General features: G+C 39.0%; 1 long non-coding RNA gene across 1 annotated transcript in view; it reads right to left on the reverse strand.

Annotated features, from left to right (window-relative positions):
• Positions 1 to 509: 509 nt before the first annotated feature.
• Positions 510 to 19,171, reverse strand: part of LOC116524127 — a 101,198-nt gene continuing 82,536 nt past the window's right edge. Inside the window, exons 2-3 of the long non-coding RNA XR_004257188.1 lie at positions 1,561 to 1,707; positions 510 to 794 (exon numbers count right to left, since the gene is read on the reverse strand). This is a non-coding gene — a long non-coding RNA (uncharacterized LOC116524127). The remainder of the gene's footprint in view (positions 795 to 1,560; positions 1,708 to 19,171) is intronic.

Genomic DNA, 19,171 nt, shown 5'->3' on the forward strand with positions numbered 1-19,171 from the left:
TCATCATGCCCAGCTAATTTTTGAAATTTTAGTAGAGAAGGGGTTGCACCATGTTGGCCAGGCTAGTCTCAAACTCCCAACCTCAGGTTATCTGCCTACCTCGGCCTCCCAAAGTGCTGGGATCACAGGCATGAGCCACCATGCCCAGCCTCCATTTTTAACACAACTAGGAGATAGATAACATTTTCAAACTCCAGACTATGTATAAGAGTTACCAAAAGTAGCTGAAATCAGGCTATAAACTAGTGTGAGAAAGAAAAAGAAGTACAGAAAGTTTTTTTTTTAAGACCCAGCAACAGCATAATTCATAATATGCCAGCAAAAACATACAGTTCCAGGGATATGGGACTCATCAGAAGGAGAAAAGTTATACCTGCTGTTTGCAAAAATGGGGTCAGAAATTAGGATGAACAGGATTGAGATTGGGCTGAAACCACATAAGCAGAAGTATGAGGAAGCCAGCAGTTGCATATCTCAAAGCATTAGCAAGAATATACTACTTTCAGGTGAGAGGTTCACTCTGCTGTGTAAAACCTGCATCTTTTATTTACAACAATGGCAGCAGCAACTGGAGCAAACATAATAGTGGAAAAAGCACCCAAGACTGAATTTAGTTCAGCGTTGTCATAGTAGGGAGCTATCAGCTGGTACAAGGGTGAGTGCTGGGGGATCCAGAGCAGAACACCAAAAGCATTTGCTGCATGAATTTTATGAGCTTGAGTAACATGTAGTGCATCAGACTTCAGAAGCACTTCTTTGTCCCCATCTTTTTACAGCAGTAACATCTGGCAATCCTGGATTAAAAATAATAATAATAAATATTTAAAACAAATTGGTGAAAAGAGTGTTGCATCCACTCAAGCCTAAAAAGCCTTCATACTGAAGCACCACCTGTTCTGAAGTGAGCCTTTACTAGAACTAAAGCCTTTTGATTTAATGCCAGTATCAGGCACACCCACAATATCTGCTCTCAACAATGTACAGCAAACCACACTGATCAGAGACATAGTAAATCCTCTTCTCTGGTCACACAAGAAGGCTCTTCCTTGCCATAGGATAATCTTCTCTCCAAATGAGAATCTACTCTGAAAATTTCCTAGCATTATATGTTGGAAGTTGCAGGTACTAATTAATCACAGCTTTCTTATTCTCCAAGTTCTGAACCAAATATGAATCAAATAGGGGGAAATATCAGTTATGTTCATAATAAAGTTGAAATAGAGAACAAAGCTTGCACTAGAAATTGAAATGTGCTTTTTTTTTTAGATGGGGTTTCACTCTTGTCCCCTAGGCTGGAGTGCAATGACACAATCTCAACTCACTGCAACATCCGCCTCCTAGGTTCAAGCGATTCTCCTGCCTCAGCCTCCCAAGTAGCTGAGATTACAGATGCCCACCACCACGACTGGATAATTTTTGTATTTTTAGTAGAGACTTTGTTTCACCAGGCTGATCTTGAACTGCTGACCTCAGGTGACCCACTTGCCTTGGCCTCCCAAAGTGCTGGGACTATAGGCAAGCACCTCTGCACCCAGCCTGAAATGTGCTTTCTAACTTAACCTCCAACAGCCAAAGTATCTCACTCAGTTCCAAGCAGAGGATGGGAAGCTGTGGGGCCTGAGCAGGCACATCATGGTGTCTACCAGCATTTTGCGTAGAGGAGACAACCTGGAAAGAACCCCAAATCCCACCAATCAAAACAGTTGGCTGTACAGGAGAGAAAGCAAAAAACCAGACCACTCATGAGCATTGCCTCTTGCCCTGATCTCACCAGCAAGATAAATCATCCCACTCATGTTGAGGAAGTGGGAGGAAGTAGTGGGAAGAACCAGAAATATTGCTTCAATGCTGTCTTCTCCCTAAGGATAGGCAGAACCCCCCTCCAACCTGTAGAGGAATAAATAAATAATAAGCATAAGTTCTTCTACATTTCCTCAGTTCAACTTCCCCCACTCCACTGGAAAGAACCTACTAGACACAAAGAAACTAAAAATATAAAGATAAAGTTAACTAATAAGCAATTTTCAACAGGGGACTTGTGACACTTGAACAAAAATGCTCACTGTGGGGAGACACATCTTAAACAGAAAACAGTCCACCCATCCTCTAAGGCTGAGAGAAGGTGAAAGTAGATGCACATATAGACAGATGTAGGTACAAAACTGGTAAATCAGGGAAGTTAAAGCCTGATCATATCAGTTCTCTCTGTGAAGCAGAAGACAAACCATCTTGAAGGAGAGGGAATCAAGAGTGGTGAAGGTTTAGAAGAGCCACAGCAGTGAATAGTAGTGAAAGTTGTTTTTGGAGATCATGAATGTGTTGGACACCAAGCAATGCCATTCCTTCTGGCATAGTTTTGCATACTGTGGATGGAACAGAGAAGATGAATGGTTTGATTCATTTATCCTTTCTTTCTCTATCTGGCTTTCAAGACATCACATTCCCATGGTTTCCTTCTACCTTATTCACCATTCTACTCATCTTCCTTTGATGATCCCTTTTCAGTTTCTTGACCTCTAACTTTAAAATGCCTCAGAATCCACTTGTTGGGCAAGTTTTTTCCTCTACTTACTTTCAATATTCATGCTGAAACTGAATCCCATTGTCGTGGAATCAATAAGAGGGACCTTTTGAAAACTGACTAAGTAACAAGGGGTCTGCCCTTATAAATGGATTAGAACCTTATTTTTAAAAAAATAGGTTAGAAGAAAATAGCTGATACCCTTTTTGCCCCTCCACCATTCTACTGTATGAGGACACACCATTCATCCCTCAGGAAGACGCAGTAACAAGGCACCATCTTGGAATCAGAGAGACTAGGACCCTACCAGACACTGAACCTACAGACATATTGATCTTGGACTTCCCAGCCTCCAGAACTTTGAGAAATAAATTTCTGTTGTTTATAAATTACCTAGACTTAGATATTTTAGGATAGTAGCATGAACAGACTAAGACAGTAATGTTGATGGTATGTACCTTTCATATAATGTGTTGAAAATGATGCTTTACCTACATTGTATTCCTCCCCTAACAATCCATAGCCCCAGTATAATCATGGGGGAAAAGACAGACAGATCTAAATTCAGAAACATTCCACAAAATATCTGAATAATACTCCTCAAAACTTTCAACCTCGTTGAAAAAAAAAAACTAAATCTGAGAAACTGTCACACAAAAAAAGTAAATACAAACCAGGAGGATCCTGATGAGATGTGACAACTAAATATGGTGTGGTATCCTGGACGGGATCCTGAAACACAACACAGACACTCATTTGAAAATAAGGAAATCGTTCTACTATAAGGACACGTGCACACGAATGTTCATTGCAGCACTGTTTACAATAGCAAAGACCTGGAACCAACCCAAATGCCCATCGATGATAGACTGGACAGGGAAGAAAAAGAAATAAAGTGTATTCAATTAGGAAAGGAGTAAGTCAAAATGTCTCTATTTGCAGATGACATGATTGTGTATTTTGAAGACCCCATCATCTCAGCCCAAACTCTCCTTAAGCTGACAAGCAACTTCAGCAAAGTCTCAGGATACAAAATCAATGTGCAGAAATCACAAGCATTCCTATCTACCAATAACAGTCTTAAAGAGAGCCAAATCAAGAATGAACTGCCATTCACAATTGCTACAAAGAGAATAAAATACCTAGGAATACAACTAGCAAAGGATGTAAGGACTTCTTCAAGAACTACAAATCACTGCTCAACGAAATAAGAGAAGAAAAAACAAACAGATGGAAAAGCATTCCATGCTCATTGTTAGGAAGAATCAATATCATGAAAATAGCCATACTGTCCAAAGTAATTTATAGATTCAATGCTATCCCCATCAAGCTACCTATGACCCTCTTCACAGAACTGGAAAAAAATCACCTTAAACTTCATATGGAACCAAAAGAGAGCCCGCATAGCCAAGACAATCCTAAACAAAAAGAACAAAGCTGGAGGCATCACACTACCTGACTTCAAACTGTACTACAAGGCCACAGTAATCAAAACAGCATGGTACTGTACCAAAACCGAAATATTGACCAATGGAACAGAACACAGGCCTCAGAGGCAACACCACACATCTACAACCATCTGATCTTTGACAAACCAGACAAAAACAAGCAATGGGGAAAGGATTCCCTGTTCAATAAATGGTGTTGGGAAAGCTGGCTAGACATGTGCAGAAAGCAGAAACTGGACCCCTTCCTGACACCTTACACTAAAATTAACTCCAGATGGATTAAAAGCTTAAACATAAGACCTAACGCCATAAAAATCCTAGAAAAAAACCTAGGCAAAACCATTCAGGACATAGGCACAGGCAAGGACTTCATGACTAAAACACCAAAAGCATTGACAACAAAAGCCAAAATAGACAAATGGGATCTAATTAAACTCCAGAGCTTCCGTACAGCAAAAGAAACAATCATTAGAGTGAACCAGCAACCAGCAGAATGGGAAAAATTTTTTCCTACCTACCCATCTGACAAAGGGCTAATATCCAGAATCTACAAAGAACTAAAACAGATTTATGAGAAAAAACAAATAAACCCATTCAAAAGTAGGCAAGGATATGAACAGACACTTTTCAAAAGAAGACATTTATGAGGCCAACAAACATATTGAAAAAATGCTCATCATCACTGCTCATTAGAGAAATGCAAATCAAAACTACATTGAGATACCATCTCATGCCATTTAGAATGGCGGCCATTAAAAAATCTGGAGACAACAGATGTTGGAGAGGATGTGGAGAAATAGGAACACTTTCATACTGTTGGTGGGACTGTAAATTAGTTGAACCATTGTGGAAGACAGTGCAGCAATTCCTCAAGAACCTAGAAATAGAAATTCAATTTGACCCAGCAATTCCATTTGACCCAGCAATCCCATTACTGGGTATATATCCAAAGGATTATGAATCTTTCTGTTATAGAGGCACAGTCACACATATCTTCCTTGTGGCACTGTTTACACTAGCAAAGACCTGTTACCAACCCAAATGCCCATTGATGATAGACTAGACAAGGAAAATGTGGCACATATATACCATGGAATACTATGCAGCCATAAAGAATGATGAGTTCATGTCCTTTGCTGGGACATGGATGAATCTGGAAACCATCATTCTCAGCAAACTGACACAAGAACAGAAAAATCAAACACCGCATGTTCTCACTCATAGGTGGATGTTGAACAATGAGAACACATGGACACAAGGAGGGGAGCATCACACACTGGGGTCTGTTGGGGTGCAATAGGGGAGGGACTGCAGTGGGTAGGGAGGTTGAGAAGGGATAACATGGGGAGAAATGCCAGATATAGGTGATGGGAGATGAAGGCAGCAAACCACATTGCCATGTATATACCTATGCAATAATCCCACATGTTCTGCACATGTACCCCAGAACCTAAAGTGCAATAAAATATATTTTTTTAAAAAAAAATTAAGAAAAGAACAGATTTTACTTAATAGTTCATTGGTTTAATTTATAACTTTTAAATATTTAGATATATGTAATTAGAGAATTAATTTGACCCCTTCTCAGCCCCACAAATGTTAGAGGCAGGCCTGCTCCTTACCCTTCAGACCAATCATGGACAGAATTGTGAAGCAGGCAGAGGTTTGTGGCTAATGCCTTTAATCCATGTATTTTGGGCATGTAATACCTTCTTTTAGCTCCTGTTTTATTATTCATGAGTCTTCATACCTCCCTGTGCTTGGAGACACACATACATCTATATACACTTCGTGAGTTTCTTCATCAACCTTCTCTATCCAAAGTAGAATAAAACTCAAATGTGCAATCATTTTTATCCCTACATGACAACCTACCAGCCCCTGTATGGTTTCCTCAAGGCCCTGTGATTTGCTAGATAAGAAAATGACGATCAAATAAATTTTTCATGATAGTGGGCTATATAGCTCTAATACATTATGCCAACACACTATTGCTTCCAGGTAAAATTTAATTTTTCTTTTTTTCTGGAAGACCACTGAAAAAATCTCAGTGGGAATTTAAGTGACCTTTCTTAAAGACATTTGAAGATTACACTGAGTGTTTAAATCGTATCTTCAAATTAGAATCTGTTCCATGGGGCATGTTATGTATTAATGCGATCTTTTTTCCTAGCAGTTGGCCAAAAATGCCATTAGAAAGAACAGGAAGACATCACCTTCTGTGACCTGAAGGAGAATGGACAGGCCATTAGTCAGGCGGAAGCATAAACATCAAAGGATATAAGCTATGGGGGTGGACACAAACCACAGCTCTGCTGGGCCAAGTTCACTGTGTTCTTAGAGAAGAAGGTCTGAACAATGAGGAAGCTGGGTCAAGGCTAAGGATAGATGAGGTCTAAGAAAGAAACAGTGCAAGGGAGGACTGGGGGATTAATTAATCTAGGAGCAAGGAGCTTTAAACCCACCTCTTCTAAAAAACCCTCCTACTAATCAATCCCCAGGCTCTGAGAAACCAGTTTTTCCTTGCTCAAAAAGAGTGGTTTACAAATTAAATTTAATTTTCTTAAAACTTAAGACCAAGAATTGCCAACTTTCTACTTTGCTAATTGAATATATTTTTAAAAAGCTAATGTTTGCCATTATAATAATTTTATACAAGAAATATTTTATTATTACACTTTCCTTCAGCAACATTAAAAAGTAGAAAAATTAAATTACAGAATAAAAGAAAGTCTTTTCTGTGCTAGAAAAATGTTGATGACCTGACACTGACAGTTCACTGCATCAAAGTGAAAACATCACTGTGGATGGGCACAGTCCTGGAAGCAAGCATCTGGGATCTCTGTTCCAGAACAAAGGTCAAACTCTGGGCTCAGTGCCCCAGAGCCATGCTTGACATCCAATCTGAGCTAGCTTTATCATCAGGAGGGGATTCCATAGCTTCTTCCTAGAAAAGCCTATGGCCATTTGGAGGCATCAACTGTGGGCCTCATGTTGCTTTCTCCAGTAGATCTCCTTTCCCTAAACCTGCTACCTTTGGTGTTCATCAGAATTTGCAGTGCCAAAGTGAATACAAACCTTTCTGTGTTGACACAGAAAGGGCTTGAAGTCAGGTGGCTCTTACCTGGAAAGTAGCTCATGCTCCCCTCCTGCGATGGTTAATACTGACTGTCAACTTGATTGGATTGAGGTATACAAAGTATTAATCCTGGGTGTGTCTGTGTGGGTGTCACCAAAAAAGATTAATATTTGATTCAGTGGCCTAGGGAAGACAGATCCACTCTTAATCTGGTGGGCAAAATCTAATCAGCTTCCAGAGAATATGAAGCAGGCAAAAAAAAGTGAAAAGGCAAGATGGGCCTAGCCTCCCCATCTACATCTTTCTTCCATGCTGAATGCTTCCTGCCCTCAAACATCAGACAAAGTTCTTCAGTTTTGGGACTCAAACTGGCTCTCCTTGCTCCTCCAGTTTACATACAGCCTATTGTGGGACTTTGTGATAGTGTGAGTTAATATTTAATAAACTCCCCTATAAAAGAGCCCTGACTAACACACCTCTCATCCTTAAATACAGATCCTGGCAGGGGGGAAAGTATGTTAAAAGCACAAAAACAGTGATCATTTCTGTAAGGTCTTTTAGGCTAACTGACTGCATGATGGAATATACCATGGTAACTTCTGTGACCTGCACATACACTCCAGATGAGTTCCTGGAACTAGAAAGTCTGGAAAACCACAAAAACAAGAATGATCAACCCCTGTGGTGCCTAATTAACTTTGAGACATTCTTCTATTGTTCCTTATTCCTGCCTCAACTGATAAGGCAACTGGACTTTGTAACCGGCCTTGGTCAACCTAGTGACTCCAGACCCTACAACCCCCTCCCAGCTTGCAAAAGCCACCCTGAACTGTAACTTCTATAACTTTCCACTGCCTACCCCAAATCTATAAAACCAACTCCTATCCCACCCCTTGCACTGACTCTCTTTTCAGACTCAGCCCACCTGCACCTGGGTGAATAAACAGCCATGTTGCTCACACAAAGCCTGTTTGGGGTGTCTCTTCATTCAGAGTGCACATTTATCAGTTTCATAGTGTGACACTTTCCTTCAGCAAGATTTCTAAACATAGCCAATAGATTAGTGGGAAGGGCAAGTTAGAGAAAACACTCTAGAGGCCACAGCCAAAGATGTGTTTCTAAACAGGCTTTAGCATCTCACCATCTCTGCTTGAGAGGCACTTGGGCAAACAGTGGGGATTTAGCACAGCCTGTGAAGAAGCCAGGTGGGCTGTGATACTGGCCCTAAGGTTAGGAAGACATCGGGGCTCTGAGGAGCCATAGCTGAGGTGTTTTCCCTCTCTCCTAGGTATTTGTTTAGTTGATCACATAAGCCTCCTCAACTTTTGTTTTTTTAACTACAAACTAACCGTGAGAAGTCTAGGCCTATTTCCAGCTTCTGGGAATGTTATCTGTAGCTGAAAACATGCTGATGCATGTTTCTAAGTTCTAGTGTGAGTTCCTCCATTGCTTTGTGATATTTTATTTGGGTGTTATCACCTCATGTCAACTTATCTCATCTCACATAATGTGTCTCCAGTTTCCAAGGTAGTAGTAATAAACCTAGAAGCCCCCTTGTGTTATAACTCCAAATATGCATGCCATTCTGTGCACCTTTTATAGACGATTTTACTCCACCTGGGCTCCTACAAAATAAATGACTCTGCCAAGTGATGGGTGACATGCCAGTCCTATTCAGAATGGGCCTTCAGAGATAAAGGAGCTAGCATACAGCATGGATGACAGGTCCATTTCACCCTTAGCTGTTAGCTGAGCTTCCTAAATTACTTTTTACCCAGGAAAACCTTCTTACAGTCATAGCCCCAGTTAGGTTTCCTGTCTGAAAAACACTGTCCTAAAACCCTTCTCATTTTCTCAGTGCCTACCTGAGAGCTACAGGAATGCCCTGGACCTTTAAAGTAAGTTAACATCTAGATATTGACTAGCAAAACTCTTATGAAATGGATGGTCTTCTTAACTAAAGGGACATGATGATTGCTTGATCAAAGCAGGAAGAATGACCTATGAATCAAATCAAAGTATAAATAAATTTGGGAAAAAACCTATTGTCTAACCAATTGTATTAAAATGTGTTAGTAAAAAGACTCAACGAGCAGTTTTGAGTAGTGTTAATTCCACCCAGTCCAAAGGAGTTACAGTGAAGACACTTAACAGGATGGTGGATGGGTTTGGTCACATTAAGGTAATCTTCCTTCTAAGTCTATCTGGTATTCTTTGCTCTGACTCAAAAATCACCAGGCAAAATACTGGTGATGGTTTGGCTCTCTGTCCTTTAAGGAGAGAATCCTCTGAATAAAGATACAACTATTTGGGCCCCTGATCAGGCGTAGCCTCCCCTGAAAACCTATAAATTGGCTTTCCGTATTTCACAGCAATCTCTTGAGAATGTCACTTGAGTGGATTGAGTCTAGACAGTATTGTGTTCTCAGGAGAACATGGACAAAACCAAGTTTCTTGTCCTATAAGACTATAATTTGAGGATCCCACTGACAAAACACCTAAAGACTCAACCAGCCTAGTTCCATGCCTTTTTCCAGAAGCATCCTCTGACTTCAGAACTCATTAGTCACTTGCCAAGTGTATATGCTGCCTTGTGTTATTATGCTGCCCTGCATTACTACTTCACCCTTAATTTTCCAACAAAAGCACAATCTGGTTCTTTTGTTTTTATTTCAATAGCTTTTGGAGTACAAGGGGTTTGGGGTTACATGGATAAGTTAATTGCATAGTGGTAATGTCTGAAAATTTAGTACGACCATCACCAAAGTAGTGTACATCATATTCAATATGCAGGTTTTTGTCCCTCACCATGCTTCCACTCCCTTCTGAATCTCCAAAGTCCTTTATGTCATTCCGTATGCCTTTGTGTACCCATAGTTTAGCTCTTATAAGTGAAAACATGGAGTATTTCATTTTCCATTCCTAGTTACTTTACTTAGAATAATAGCCTCCAGCTCTACCCAAGTTGCTGCAAAATACATTATTTCATTCTTTCTTCTGGCTGAGTAGTATTCCATGATATATACATACCATATTTTCTTTATCCACTCATTGATCAATGGGCACATAGGTTGGTTCCATATATTTGCAGTTGTGAATTGTGCTGCAATAAATGTATACATGCAGGGTCTTTTTTATATAGTGACTTATTTTCCTGTGGGTAGATACCCAGTAGTGGGTTTCCTGGATCAAATGTAGATCTACTCTTAATTCTTTAAGAAATCTCTATGCTGTTTCCCATAGAGGTTGTACCAATTTACATTCCCACCAGCAGCATCTTAAGTGTTTTCTTTTTACCACAACCATGCCAATATCTATTGTTGTTTTTTACATTTTAGTAATAGCCATTCTTGCAGGGATAAGATAGTATCTCATTGTGGTTTTAATTTGCATTTTCCTGATGATTAGTGATGTTGAACATTTTTTCATGTTTTTTGGCCAATTGTATATATTCTTTGAAGAAATATCTATTCATGTCATTTGTTCACTTTTTCATGGGATTATTTGTTTTTTATTTTTTGCTGATTTGTTGAGTTCCTTGTAGATGCTGGATATTAGTCCTTTGTCAGATGTATAGTTTGCAAATATTTTCTCCCACTCTGTGGGTTGTTTATGCTAATGATTATTTCTTTTGCTGTACAGAGATTTTTAGTTTAATTAGGTTCCATGTATTTATTTGTGCTTTAGTTGCATTTGTTTTGGGGGCCTTAGTCATTAATTCCATGTCTAGACCAATGTTCAACAGAGGTTTTCCTAGGTTATCTTCTAGACATTTTATGGTTTCAGGTCTTTGACTTAAGATCTGAAGGTCTCTGGTTCATCTTGAGTTTATTTTTGTGTAAGGTGAGAAATAGGCATCCAGTTCTGTTCTTCTACATGTGGCAATCCAGTTTCCCAGCATCATTTATTAAATAGGGTGTCCTTTCCCCAATTTATATTTATGTATGCTTGGTCAAAAATCAGTTGGTTGTAAGTATTTGGCTTTATTTCTAGGTTCTCTATTATTTTCCATGGATCTATGTGTCTACTTTTATACCAGTACCATGTTGTTTTGGTAACTGTATCTTAGTAGTATAATTTGAAGTTTGGTAATGTGATGCCTCCAGATATGTTCTTTTTGCTTACAGTTTCTTTGGCTATTTGGGATTTTTGGGTTTCATATGAATTTTAGAATTTTTTTCTAACTTTATGAAAAATTATGTTGGTATTTTGATAGGAATTGCATTGAATCTGTAGACTGCTTTAGGTAGTATGGTCATTTTCGTGATATTGATTCTTCTAATCCATAATGTGGGATGTGTTTCCATTTATTTTTGCCTTCCATTATTTCTTTTAGCAGGGTTCTGTAGTTCTCCTTGTAGAGATCTTTCACCTCCTTGACTAAGTGTATTACTAGCGATTTTCTTCAACTGTTGTATAAAAAATTGAGTTATTGATTTGATTCTCAGCTTGGTTGTTGTTGGTAGACAGCAGTGATACTGCTCTATGTACATTGATTTTGTAACCTGAAACTTTACTAAATGTATTTATCAAATCTAGGAGTCTTTTGAAGAAGTCTTTGGGGTCTTGTAGGTATATGATTATATCATCAGCAAAGAGCAGTAGTTTGACTTCCTCTTTTCCATTTTGGATGCCCTTTATTTCCTTCTTTTGCCTGATTATTTCTGCTAGTACTTCCAATACTACGTTGAATACAAATGATGAAAGTGGACATTCTTGTCTTATTCCAGTTCTCAGTGAGGGGAATACTTTCAACTTTTCCCCATTCAGTATGATGTTTATTGTATATGGCTTTTACTACTTTGAGGTAAGTCCCTTCTATGCCTAGTTTGTTGAGGGTTTTTACCATAAAGGAATGCTGGATTTTATCAAATGCTTTTTCTGCATGTATTGAGATGATTGCATAGTTTTTATTTTTAATTATCTTTGTGTGATATATCACATTAATTGACTCATGTATGTTAAAATGTCCCTGCATCCCTGGGATGACACCCACTTCCTCATGGTGTATTATCTTTTTTATATGATATTGGATTTGGTTTTTGCAACTATGTTTATTAAGAATATTAGTCTACAGTTTTCTTTTTTTGTTGTTGTTATGTACTTTCCTTGTTTTGGCATTACGGTGATATTGACTTCATAGAATGATTTAGAGATGGTTCATTCTTTCTCAATTTTTTGAAATAGTTTCAGTAGGATTTTTTTTAATTTTTTATGTTGGTTTTCATCTTTCTCTGGTATCTCTTTGAGTAGCTTAACAATAAACCTTCTGAATTCTTTGTCTACTATTTCAAAGTTTTCATCTTGGTTTGGATCCATTGCTAGAGAGCTAGTATAATCTTTTAGGGGTACTATAGAACCCTGCTTTGTCATATTATCAGAATTATTTTTCTCTTTTTTTCTCATTTGGGTATACTATTTCTTCTCTTTATTCTTGAATTTATTTTTGGATTGACTGTGTTTTTTAAAATTAAATTTTCCCTCTTAAGGATGTGACTCTAATGTATGTAGTTGATTGTAGCCTAATTCAGCTCTTGGTGCTTTCAGGGATGAAGATGCTCTATGAGTTCCTCGGCTATAAAGAGTCTTTATATGACAGTTTTGTCAGATGCTGGTTATGGTAGCAATGTCCTTGTTATGTGAGAAAATTCACAGTTCCTTATGGGATTGGAACGTTAGTGGTCTATTGAAGCTTATCTCATTCTCCCATGGAGTGCAATTATTTATTTGTTTTTCCCAAGTATTTTATTTACTGGATTGAGTAGTTTATGCTTCAGGCCAATAGGGGAGTTGTCCCTTGGTAGAAACCAGTTGTGGCCAAAGCAGATGAGTAAGTGCAATACACAGTGGTGGGCAGAGACCCTAGCCTCAGCAAAGGGGGCCAGGGAAGCTCTCAATGAAATGCACTGAGATCTTATCAGTGGGGAGGATGGGAGCCACCTCAGATCCCCTACCAGGTCAGCAGGAAAGCAGTCTACCTCCCAGACATACCCTTAACCCAGAGTTCTGGCTATCAGACCAGACAGGCACCTATTTTCATCTGCAGAAATGTTGATGTTCTAAGTAGAGTGGAATTGTGACCCTACCTCCCATGCAAGCCTGAACCTGAAGAGTGCTCCTCCTGTGTGGATGCAGTCACCTTAAAGTGTTCCAGAAAGGCTGTATATAGGTGCACTCATCCTGAGCACCCATGGGAGAAACCCCAGGTATGTCTACAGTGGTGGATGATGGGGAAAATAAGTCTCCTTCTCCAAAAATATTTCATGAGTACTAGGACTGCCTGACTGTTGAAGCACTACAACTGTGCATCTGCTGAAACTTTCTACCTGGGAAAGATTTAGGACTCAAAACCTGCCATCTGGATTCTTTTGTCCCACAGGGTGTTCCCTTGATGCAGTGCATTCCTCCTTCCCCTAGGAGTAGGAGTCCCTGAGATCCAGATTACTGTGAATACTGCTGCTCCTCTGGGTCTAGCTGTTTGGTGGGACTTCCACACTCCAGGCTGGTGTTGGGGAATGTCTGCAAGGGATTCAGTGATGTGACCTGTCCTCAAGTCTCCCAGAAGTGGATACAAGCACCAGCTCTGATGAGGGTCGCAGGGGAGTGATGTAGACTCCATAAGATTACTTGTTTATAAATAGCCTTATTTTGTTGGTTTTGTTAAATGCTGGTTGCAGTAGTAATGTACTGGTCACATGGACAGACTTAGGACCTCCTGATTAGCCAGAGTGGTGCAGGCAATGGTGATAGCTGAGATTAATTGTTAGTTGACCTCTGGCCAGGAGGTGCCCCTTGTAAAATAGTATAAGCTGTGGTAGTAGCAGTTGGATTTGTGCTTACCTTATGTTACCCAGGGGAGGTACTCTGGTTTTTCAGGTGATAGGCAGGGCTGTAAAGCCACCAAACATTTCTATCCTGTGTGTTAAGCTACCAGGGTGAGTGCAGAGGCAAAGCCAGATATGGGCAGGTCTGCGCTCATGGCTGTCCACATTCCAGGCAAGCAGTGGTCCCTGTGGTGGGCAGTGGCTGGTTCTCTGGCCACTGGGGTAGTGTTCCAGGGAGAAGCTTGCTGCCTCAGCTGCACAGAAGAGTTCTTCTAGGAAATGGGGAGTAGCAGGTGGCAGTAACCCCCACCCTGCTCCCATGCACTTGTCAAAGCAGTTCTCACACCTCCAGTGTTCTGCCAGCAGCAACTAGCTAAGTTTCAGGCAGTTTATATTCAGAACTTAAAACTGCCCCAGGCCATACGATTTCACAGGGGAGACAGCAACCTTGGTTTTCAGGTCATGCCCCTCCCAGTTTCCTGGCAAACCCAGGGTGTCCAGCTCCTACCCACATGGCTGCAGCACACTTCCCACTCTCCCCCACAATTCTAGCAAGGGGAGTTAACCTGAAATTTGCAATATAATCACCACTCACAATTTTATTTCAAATTTCTCTCAAACTACAACCACTGCCTGAGTTAGCTAGCAGACTTCCACAAGCTCTTCTGTGAGGTAGAATCAGGAATGGCTTCCCTTGGTCTGCCCTGGAGAGGGTAGGTACACAGTGCTCTTCCTGCTGCTGCTCCTTATATATTTTTTACTGTTCCCTAAATCAGTTCCAACCCTGGCTAGGGTTAAGGCCTCCTCCAGGACTTGGATTGTCAGATTCCCTGATAGGGATGTGTATCTTGGTGGCAGTCTCTCCCCATCTAACACTCTGGGGACTTACAGTTTTTTGCTGGCTCACAGTATAGGCTGTAGTCTGCTACTTCTTTCAAAGTGTCTGTGGTTTTCTTCAGTTTTGGTTGTTTGTTTGTTTGTTTTTCCAGATTGCTTCTTGGGAAAAAAAGTCCACAGTGTAAATCTCTACACACTATTTTGTCCTTCCAAGTTGGAGAGGCATGCTAACACTGCCTCCAATCCACCATCTTCCAATCTAGTTTTTTAGATGTTTATCAAAGTAGGCCACAAGATGCATGAGGGCAGAAATATGTAGAACTTCTTGTAGAAAAGAACAGATCTGGGTGGAGGCAAGGAATCTGGGGACAATATAGTAGAAAATAACTTGAAATTGGTAGGTTGAAAAAGCTGGAGCTCAGGGTGAATTCCAGCCCCAGCTCTACCACTCTTAGGCAAAGTCCTTATTTTCTCTCTGCCTAACTGTCTTCATCTGTAAAATAGGAGGGTGACCTAGAATTCCTAGTATTCTCAGGTACTTCCTGCAGTGAATCTGTGTATAGTACAATGAGGTTCAAAACTATGGTATCATATACTACAAAGCTATAGCAACAAGAATAGCATTTTACTGGCATAACAGCAGACACACAGGCCAATGAAACAGTAAGAGAAGCCAAAAATACATCCATGCATTTATAGTCAACTGATTTTTAACAAAAGTGCCAAAGATACACAATGGGAAAAGGACAGTCTCATTAATACATGGTGTTGGGAAAACTGAATATTCACATGCAGAAGAATGAAATTAGACCTTTATCTTTTACCACATGCAAAAGTTAACTCAAAATGGATTAAAGACTTAAATTTAAAATCCAAAACTATAAAACTGCTAGAAGGAAACAGGAGAAAACCATCATGGCATCTGTCTGAGCAATGACTGCTTTGGATATGACCTCAAAAGCATAGGAACAAAAGTAAAAATAGACAAATTGAATTACATTGAACTAAAAAGCTTATGCATGGAGAAGAAAGTAATCTACAGAGTAAAGAGACAACCTATAGATTGGGAGAAAATATTTTCAAACTATACATATAACAAGGGCTTAATATCTAAAACATATGATGAACTCAAACAACTCAATAGCAAGAAAACAAATAACAAAATTTTAAAAATGGTTAAAGGATCTTAATATACTCAAAATAAGACATAAGAATGGCCAACAGGTATATGAAAAAAAACGTTCGATATGGCTAATTATCAGGGAACTGCAAAGCAAAACCACAATGAGATATCACCTCACACCTGTTAGAATGACGGTTATCAAAGAGACAAAATATAAGTGTTGGTGAAAAGGGAACCCTAACATACTGTTGGTGAGGGATGTAAATTAGTACAACCATTACAGAAAACAGTATGGAGTTTTCTCAAAAAACTATAAATAGAACTACTATATGATTTAGCTATTCCACTATAGGGTATAGATCCAAAGGAAATGAAATCCACATGTCAAAATGGTATCTAAACTTCCATGTTTATTGCACCATTATTCACAATAGCAGAAATATGAAATCAACTTAAGTGTATCAACAGATGAATGGATAAAGAAAATGTGATATATACACACAAAACAATACTATTTAGCCAGAAAAGAAGGAAATTCTGACATTTATGACAACATGAATGAACACACAGCGCATTATATTAAGTAAAATAAGCCAGCCACAGAGACAAATACTGCTTTGTCTGACTAATATGTGGAATCTAAAAAAAGTTTATCTCATAGAAATAGAGAGTAGAATGATGGACTGGGGTGGTTGGAGGGGAGGGTTGGGAATATGTTAGTCAAAGGATACATAAATGCAGTTAGATAGCAGGAATAAGTTCAAGAGACCTATTTCACAGTATGGTGACTATGGTTAATAACAATATATTGCATTCTTAAAAACACAAGAGAGTGTTTTCACCACAAAAATGATAGCCATGTGAAGTAATACATTTGTTAATTAGATATATTTAACCATTCCACAATGTATATATACTTCAAACATCATGTTGTACATGAGGAATACATACAATTTTATGTCAGTTAAAAAAATTAAAACTTACAAAATATTTTTACTTAAAAAAATAGAGTATCAACAATTTAAATACCAAAGTTTCTATTTCCCTCAAGTCTAGGGTTTCAGAGAAAGACGGCGATTTAGTTCTATGAATGGAACTTTATGCTTTCTCCTTAGCCCCAAGTTTCTATCAAGTATCTTAGTCAGATTCTGTAGTCAGAGACACAGGTAAGTGAGGATAAATGACTCTCAGACCCAGAGGTAATAGACAGTCTCAGTTGAACATCTCTAATGGGGTGGGGTCCGGGAAGGGAGAAAGTGCAAGTGGTGAAAAGTCATCTAAAATGCTTCACTGCTTAAGTGACTTTGTCCCAAACAGTTTCAACTCCAGTGAGAGACCTCAAAGCCTCAGGGCAGGATGAAGCTGAGGAAGAAGTCCTTAGGTGCATGGTGACACCCTGTAATCTGCGTGCTGGACAATTGTCCTGCTGAATGCTTTCCAACCTTGTGGTTAAGGGCTTCAGATCATAGACACTGATGGAACAATTCTGTCACTCTAACCGGTAACTCAAAATTCCCTCTCCACAAATCTGAAAGACAAACCAACACATTCAAGCAGCCAGACATTTCAGTCATCAGATGTATTTAGTTTCAAAATGTAATTTTTTAATTCTTGAAAGCATCAAACATATAGAAGAGGGGAGAAAACTGCATCATGAACACTCATATACCCATCATTTAAAATTTAAAATTTTTAGGATTTTGCCATTTTAACTCCTTTCAGTTTTCCTCTGCTAAAACATCTTCGAGTAAATAACAGACATTATGATATCTTACCTTCATGTGTTTTATTACACATCTTGGAAAGGAAGTTTTGTGCCATTCATTTATTGCTAATAAAATTTATAATAATCTCGTAATATCACTTAATACCTAAAACTATATTGAAATATTCCAGTGATCTCCCCAAAATGAGCTTTATAATGTGTTTATTCAAACCAGTGTTCAATGAAGTACCATACATTACATCTTATTAATGTGCCTGTCTCTTTTAATTAAGAATAGACATCCCCTCCTTTTATTATCTTACTGAAGAAACCAATTCAATTGCCTTGTAGAACAGACACATTTGGGAATTGTCAATTTATTAAGGCTTTATTTCATTTTGCCCCTATATCCCCTGCATTTTTCTGTAAGCTGAAGTTAAACCTAAAGGTGTAATTAGATTCTGGATAAACATCCTAAGCAAGATCCTAAGCAAGAGTACCTCATAGATGATACTGTATGAGTCACCATGCATCACATCCAGAGACAGCACATGTCATCTGCATTTGCCACCATTAGGGATTTTGATTTGATGATTGAGGTAAGATGCTGATTATCAGATCCCTCCACTGTAAAGTCATATTTTTCCCCTTGGGATCAGCTCTAGGTCTGAGTGGGGCAATTTTGTGACTATTCAGTTCTCTGCCTCTTTCTGTTTTTTAGCAGACAGTTTTCAGTAAGGAAGAGCTTTCCCTTAAAAACTGGGACTATTTGGTTGTCTTGATATACAGTCCCTACTGAAAAGATAGACTGTGTGTTTGATTCTTTTTCTTTAGTTACCAACATCCAGAATAAGAAGTGACTCTAGCAGTGACTGCCCAATGTTAGTAAGCAAGGTTTTCTTTGTTTTGGATTTTTCTCAGTAAAATTAGAGACAGGTTGGTTTTTATATGTTTAATGTGTTTCCATAATGTGGAGTTATTTTTCTTTTTGATCCTCAATTGTCCCAACTTTAGCTACTGGAAGTTCTTCCAGACTGGCTCCTGTGTCCTTTTGACATGACCCCATTATGAGTGCTTACTTGCTTTCTGCAAAACATGTCAATCCAGGCTTACCTTATTTATTCTCTGCCCCAGATCTGCAGTCAGCCATCTCCTCAATGTGTCCTGCAGCTGTGGTTGCCTGCCATTTCAGATACATAATTCGTCTTGTCAAAGGATGACACAAGCTTATTATACTGATAAATACAGTATAATACTGTAAATGTATTTTCTCTTTTTTAATATTCATAATAACATTTTCTTTTCTCAAGCTTACTTTATTATAAGAATACAGTATATAATACATGTAACAGGAAAAGTATTTGTTAATTGACTTTTGATGTTATTGGTAAGGCTTCTGGTCAACACTAGGCTACTAGGAGTTAAGTTTTGGGAGACAGAAAAGTTATACACAGATTTTCAACTACGTAGGGATTGGTGCCCCTTAATTCCCATGTTGTTCAAGGCCTAACTGTAATAGCAAATCAAAGCCAGTGGTGTGTGTGTGTGTGTGTATGTGTGTGTGAGCACAGATTAGCAGTTCTTGCTTTTCACAGTAGCATAGGACCCTAAAAGTGACTGTTCATGCTGAAATC

Source organism: Sapajus apella, unplaced genomic scaffold, assembly GCF_009761245.1.
Source record: "Sapajus apella isolate SASKATOON/1434 unplaced genomic scaffold, GSC_monkey_1.0 scaffold44, whole genome shotgun sequence".
Classification (NCBI taxonomy): domain Eukaryota; kingdom Metazoa; phylum Chordata; class Mammalia; order Primates; family Cebidae; genus Sapajus; species Sapajus apella.